Source organism: Opisthorchis viverrini (genome assembly GCF_000715545.1).
Source record: "Opisthorchis viverrini unplaced genomic scaffold opera_v5_347, whole genome shotgun sequence".
Lineage (NCBI taxonomy): Eukaryota > Metazoa > Platyhelminthes > Trematoda > Opisthorchiida > Opisthorchiidae > Opisthorchis > Opisthorchis viverrini.
In genome coordinates, this window is record NW_008751997.1 from 474,462 (window position 1) to 481,559 (window position 7,098).

Genomic DNA, 7,098 nt, shown 5'->3' on the forward strand with positions numbered 1-7,098 from the left:
GAAACGCATTTGTTGAAGTCAGTCTGTGGTCAGTACTTGTACCAACCTATTACGAGCCTTATTAGAAAATGGTAGTCCACCCTGGTTGTCATAAATATCCCGGTTGGATTAACGGGCTAATAGTCCGGCGGTCATCGTCAGTATCATCATCACCATCGTGTATAACAAAACTATAATTAAGGACGGATGATTTGTTGCCCTACCAATACGGCAAATTCTAATATAAACATATGGAAGCATAAAGAAAAGTGGACTTCAGAAAGGAATCGGGTCCAGTTCGTTGATCGCCATAAGTCATTCAGAAAATAAGCGACAAGACTGGCACCTTGTATATCATTGACTTTCCTGTATCAGCATAGCTTGTGGCCTCTGTAGTCATGGTGTGACGGAGGATACTACTCATACGGTATGCAAGTAGTGTCTTTCTCGTAAGTGCGCCTCGCGTCCAATGGAAGGTGCATCCCATGGGGTTTATTACAGAACTTGTGGAACCGCTTTGCAGCATTTGTTTACAGTGGCGTGATAGTCAGTGATTATCCACGAAAGTTCAAGAAGACGAGTGAGGATGTTCAATTTTTTAAAAAAAATATGGTGCATATGAGACGTCTACCTTTCTGTTTAGTTGGTGAACGGCCTTCGCGGCGAGTGGCTTTCCTTCATACAATGGTGGCAGTACCTCGCCACGATTACAGGACTTTTCCATCCTAACTCGTCACCTTCTGCTGGGCTATACTTGATCAGCTTTTTGGCTAACGCCATTCTGAATTCAGTGTGGAGAATAGGACGACAACTCGGCATGCTTAACAACGGTTTACGATGTTAAGTCCAATCAGAGAGTGAGACCCCTGGTTTGCTAAGCCTTTTTGCACCTGGACATGGGCCACCTGGGAACAGATTTGGAGCAATGCCCAAACCGATCGAAACACTTTTGCGTTGCTTTTCGTTATCGGGACAAGACCAACGGGAAACACATCGTTTTCTGTCTTCGTTCTCAAGTGAACGGCAAAGAATCCTCGATAAAGATGTGTAACACAACAATTGCTCGATGATGACAACGGTCTCCACATCTAAAGTAGTACGCACGTTGAGAAGAACAATGTATGAGATCTATAAAAAGACCGGAGTTTACGAGAGGCGCAGAATTTTGTGGAAAAAAACGCTGAATATTTAATTTCCAGAGTAATGTGCGGTACTTTCCGCCGATACACATAGTTTTGCGGGTAACCTTCAGTTGCCTTGCATTTTGCCCTTGGGACAAAGCAGAATCAACCCTGTTTGTCAAAGTCGAGAAAGGTTACCCAGACAGATAGCAATTGGTGGTTTGTACCAAAGAAGGCAGCTTCTTGTAGAATAAAACGCTTTATTGAAAATCAAATAATGCGAATGGCTTGTTTGATTCGTCTGGTTAGCATTGTATGCTTCTCATATGTTAAAATCCTATGGCCAGAAAACATTGTGTGAGTGGAATTAGACACAAGTTCAATGGAAGATAAAAGTGGACGGATAGTTGTGTTATGGATGAAGGAAAATGCTTCTACGCTCCTGAAACGCGAAGAAACCTGTTAAACTATCGGACCCAAAAGTATAAACCTAATTTGCGCGGAGTTTTCGGAGGGCCAACATCCTCAAGCTCCGTTTTGAGCTTTTCGGGGCGTTTTTGGAATCCCAAACATTCGATAAAAAATGCTGTAAAACAGTTCGGCAATTTCCAAATCAGCCATCCATCGGATGCAGAAGTGGTACTACTCTCACTTCTTGTCCGTAGTGTGTAGCATTACACGGATAAAACAAATGTCATTTGATAAATGCTGATGTTCCCATTGAAATTTCGCAGAACCTACTGTGGGTTGGTGGAATATACGCGAAAGAAATAGGCGCAGCAGTGATCGGAGTGATGAATCATGAAGGGATTTAACTAAGTAGTCTGGATTTTCTCAACATGGGAAGAAACACGTGTCTGCAAGTGGACCGACTTCCCAATCCAGCTACACATGAGCCCCCTCATAGCGTTTGTAGCCATCGGGTATTAATTAACAGTCGGGATCATGATGAATCTGCTATGAACTTTAAGCAAATAAGTGCAACGGACGGTAGAACATTCATCCGGAAGCTGGTGGTTTGAGTCCACTTCCCTCTGATAGACTTCTGACAAAAACTTGTTACAAAGCAGCACTTCCAACGCCTTCATGTTCAATGTTGCAAGAAGCTTTATTCGAGGAATCGATTTTGGTGAATCCCATAAGTGTGACCTCTAATGGGGAGTCACCCCATCTTACTGTATGTTGTATCGTTTGATCATTTGGTCTGCAAGACGCCTCTTGTAACACTGACTCTCTGAGGTGGATAGATTTTTTCGCAACGTTGCTATATATCACATCACCTTACGGCTGTAAGGTCAAGTTCCATTGTTGCACTCAGGCCATTTTCAGACGAGGGGACCATAGAGAGGCTTCCGCAAAGTAGGTTTTCCATCAATAACTGATTCAAGAACGAGCGTCGAGAGAGTAAGATGAGAAATACTGTACGGAAAGAATAAAGCTTGACTTTTTTCAGGAAATATTCAAAGAAATCCAAGAGCAGAAGACACGGGCTCTGTGAGTAATCGAAGGAGACCGTTAGTGGAAAATACGAATGGGTTTAGAAAAGCTGGCGCAGTGCACCAGAAAACACCTCACAGACACATCAGACCCAACAGTCAACCTGTCGGTCGGGCACAAATCTATGGGACTAGGTGCAAGCTCTTCGCTCAGCAGGCTACTCATCCGTCCAGTTTACTTTCTGCATCATATGACTGTCACCTATGTTAGCGGCTGACCTATTTTCTGACGGAGGCAGGTAACCGGTGGACATCTTGGGCAGGTGTACATGGTTGAGCCTAAAAACCATGATGAGCCTCACGTTCATCCAGTGTCTGCAAACCTGAGAGTTCCTCGGCTTAAACACGCAAGAATATACCTCAAATTTGAATTACTAGCATTAATTTCCAGAAGACGTCCTGAATCGTAACAATAACGAGTCTGAAAGCTGCAGTCTATGAAGCGGAAAACTAATCACTATTGATGATCAGTGTTGCCTGATTCAAACGCCAGTTTTCTATTAGTTGGTTATGCCATACCTTGAGACATTTAGTCTACAATGGGTGACTGAAAATGGCTATTGTAAAGAATGCCTGATGGTCGCTGACCAATAGTTCCAATGGCCCACAGATTCTACTCCTAAGACTGGTTCTTGAAGATACGCAGTCATGAAGTCATCCACAAGACCGTTAATCTTGATAGTATCGAATTTAATGGGGGGGAACTCTTGAATGTTTGATAGTGGAAGCTTCAGTTTCCTCTGAGTCATGAGTGACACTCATGGGAGGAGAGCGCATTTCAACCCCGTGTTTTCATGTATTAGACGTCGTTATTTCAGGCGGTGCCTTCATGAGTCAGCCTTATTTTCGGGAGGTGAACAAAGTAGTATCGCAGGAGAGATGGGAATTTAGGAAATCTTGAATATGGATCCTAGTACAAAATCCACACGAAAAGACAAAGTCGTCGGATGGGATTCAAAAGTGCAATCTCTTTCATACCGAGAGATTGTAATGGCGATTACAGAGAGGAGATAGAAGCGCGTTAGGCGAATATTTGCAAGTTGATGTACTGCACCAGGCCGCCTCATGTTTCAGCTTGTACGATATTCGATATATTTCAATACATGTATAAAAGTAATACACTACTCAAATGGTTGCTGAAAACTCCTTGAGAGCACACTACCGGTTTCGCCCTTCTTTGGGCTGCTCATCAGGTAGGGGTGGCCCTGAGTTTCCGTCAATCCTATGCTTTGGCTGTCATGACATGGGAAGTTTCATTTGACCAGGGAACATATTTTTGTTATGGCAGCCCAAGCGTTATTTATCTTAATGTTTCCGATATACGTTGTTCCCAAAGAGACTAGTGAACAGGTGGTCTGAAGGATAATGTTTGGCGAAATGACCGCGGTGTCTACTCGTAATCTAACGATGTCACATTGCTCGAAATGAACGCCTTCGTCTGTTAACATGCGATGATTCATATGCTTCCAACGTACACTGGCGGAGTAGTTCTAAGACGTTCATTTTGCATGTAGTGTGTCCAAGGTGCAACTCCCGGCTCGTCCTGAAATCTGCACCGTGAATGAGTTCAAGAAACAGCGAATCTCGAGTTCACGGGTTCCGTTCCTTTGCTTTGGGGCCAACCAGAGTAAATGGAGAGAACGGAGGACTATTCAAACGAAAGGGCTGTGAGCGCACATGCAAACGCTGCCCGGCTGGTGCAGGTTAAGTGGCAGCAAGTCTTGCTCAAATGAAAAGGGAGCGAACCTAGATCTGCCGCCCAAGGATATGGACAAACCTCAATTGCGTCAGCTCTGATTCACGCATAAATGAGCTTACTTACTTAGCCAATCTCAAAATGAATGAGGTTACTCTACTGGAGATTCTTGTTCTAAGTGAACACATACCAAAGTTTCTGACAGAAACGGACCACCACTAACCACCTGCATATCGGAAAGACGCAAAACTGCCTGATCTACAGAGAATGGTTGTTCTGCGTGATCCTTCTGCCTCCAAAATTCACAGCTGACTCGTCACACCTCTGTCCTCTTTCGATGACCTAAGTGAGCCCCTTGTGTGGCGCCTACAGAGGGCCGGGTACTGATAAAGTCCAAGCACTTAACTGAACGGTTAGAAAGAAGGAAGGGTGTTTTGTAGATCTCCAAGTGTGCACGTAGCACCAACAAAGAGGTACGGTGGATGTGAGATTGGCATTCTGGGGCCGTTCTCAGGCTGCTTTTCTTTTCATACTACCTGTAGTTGAACTACTTAATGAATGATTTGCCAGTGACAGCGACGGATAAGCACGTGATCGGGCTCCATATGAGCGTTGTTCAGTGATTGGCTAGGCCACCTATAGTTGAGGATGCTGTCGTGTATCTGTGTTGCAGGTTGGCTTGCATGCGTGGACACCATGTGGCCAAACGGTGTCGGTTGTTTTGGAACCGTCTGTGGTTAGCAATCCAAGACGGCCACCCACTTGTGACTCAGCAGCGCCAAGTACACCTTCTTGTGCACTCATGTCTCCGGTAACCACACATGGTCTCCCAACCAGCTGTAATAAGACGCTCAACGAGTTGTAAAATGGCCTTTGAGAGAGCTACAGTTTTTTGTGGCGTCAGCAGACACGGTGAACTGTCATCGGTTATCAGTGCGTTTGAGAAATACCCGCGAAGATGTTGCCAAACGAACCACACACAGTCGATTCATCAGCAACATCATCATTGTCAGCTGTACGAATTAATTAATACTGGTCATACAGTGTTTGTAGCTGCCACAGTTTTGTTCACCGATGATTTGAGGAGGTGAGGTAGGCAGCTGCGCACTGGGGGCGGGGGCTGATAAATAAGTGCGTAAATACAGCACAGTAAGTGGCCTTTGAAGTGGGGAATTAGAAAGGGAGTTGTGCATTGAAGGCAATAGCTCGGATGCATGAACGTCATTAAGGGAGCGACTGGGCTATGTCTGACAATGTCTCTAATCATTGATGTGGACCGTCTCAGGGTCCCCATCCAGGAAGACGGCAATGCCCAGCACAGCTGAGTTTGCTGGTAATGGCTTTTATACTTCACTGCCAGGTCATTCGTTTATCGCCTCTGGCTCGTTTCCACACTTCGCTTGGATGTCTGTCGGCTGACATACGGAGCACGTGGCCAAGCCAATGCAACCTATGCAGTGTGATCAGTTCATCTATCGAGGGTGAATTATTTCTCCCAAATACCATTCGACGTACTTCAGCATTGCTAACCCGGTGTTCCACCAGATTCGGGCAATGTTCCGAAGGCATCGATGCTCAAACACTGAAACTCTTTTGACGTGCTCGGCCCACAGCGATCAGGTTTTTTATCCGTATGGTGAGATGGAGCGCACTGAAGTATGTGATCAGTTCATCTATCGAGGGTGAATTATTTCTCCCAAATACCATTCGACGTACTTCAGCATTGCTAACCCGGTGTTCCACCAGATTCGGGCAATGTTCCGAAGGCATCGATGCTCAAACACTGAAACTCTTTTGACGTCCTCGGCCCACGGCGGTCAGGTTTTTTTATCCGTATGGTGAAATGGAGTGCACTGCAGTATTGTAAATTTCACCTTTGACGGATACGCTAATGTCACACCTACGCCATAGGTAAGACAGGTTCACGAAATTTGCCCTTGTCTTTCGAAGCAGGATGGAAATATCATCTTTCGGGAGATTTTTATTGATCTGGTTGCAACGTTGAGCCTTATACGCTAATGTCACACCTACGCCATAGGTAAGACAGGTTCACGAAGTTTGCCCTTGTCTTTCGAATTTGGACGAAGATATCATCTTTCGGAAGACTGTTATTGATCTGGTTGCAACGTTGATCATTAGAGGGTGACAAGCACTAACAAATGTCTGTTTCTACCAGAATGATAATGATGATTACGAATGTTATGTGCACTTGATAAAAATAGCTGCAATGCAAGAAGGGAATAAGCCAAAAAGTGATTTGTTCTTTGAGGACAACTGTTGAGAGTTCCTGCATGAAGTTCCGGACGTGGGACGTGTCTTCGCTGTAGTAGTATAGCTGCTACACGTGTTCCGAAGTTAGCCGTGGGCACTTGTAGACCTCGGTTGACTAACCTGTGCGCGCGAGTCTGTGCCTTTGGGCCTATTTATTGTGTGCGGAGAGGAGCGTCCCTCGTGTTTTAATCGTTGTGCGAACGTGAATACAACTTGACCTGCTGTGGTTAAAGTTCGTAAGCCTGGCGCGTGACGCAGTTGGTATAGCCGCGTAAACAAACGTGGATGGGAAACTGCAGTGTACATGTCGTCTACGGTTACAAGTGGAACAGGAATCGTCACATGATTTGAGACTGGTACTGGGACTGATACAGCTGCCCAAGGAGACAAATCTGTCTACTACCCCAATCGGCTCATCCGCCACTTGACTTCCTCACAATTCCCAATTTTCCATTACCTCCTGAGGAGACCAAATAATTGTTTCAGCTGACACGTTGGAATATTTTGTGACTGTGGTAACGGGAAAGTAATCCTA

At 45.1% G+C, this 7,098-nt stretch overlaps 2 protein-coding genes across 2 annotated transcripts in view; one reads left to right on the plus strand and one right to left on the minus strand.

The window, feature by feature from the left end:
• Positions 1–7,098, plus strand: part of T265_10168 (hypothetical protein) — a gene marked incomplete at both ends in the record, with an annotated part of 39,452 nt that overhangs the window by 11,462 nt on the left and 20,892 nt on the right. The gene's annotated exons all lie outside the window — the stretch shown is intronic.
• Positions 1–7,098, minus strand: part of T265_10167 (hypothetical protein) — a gene marked incomplete at both ends in the record, with an annotated part of 76,689 nt that overhangs the window by 1,196 nt on the left and 68,395 nt on the right. The gene's annotated exons all lie outside the window — the stretch shown is intronic.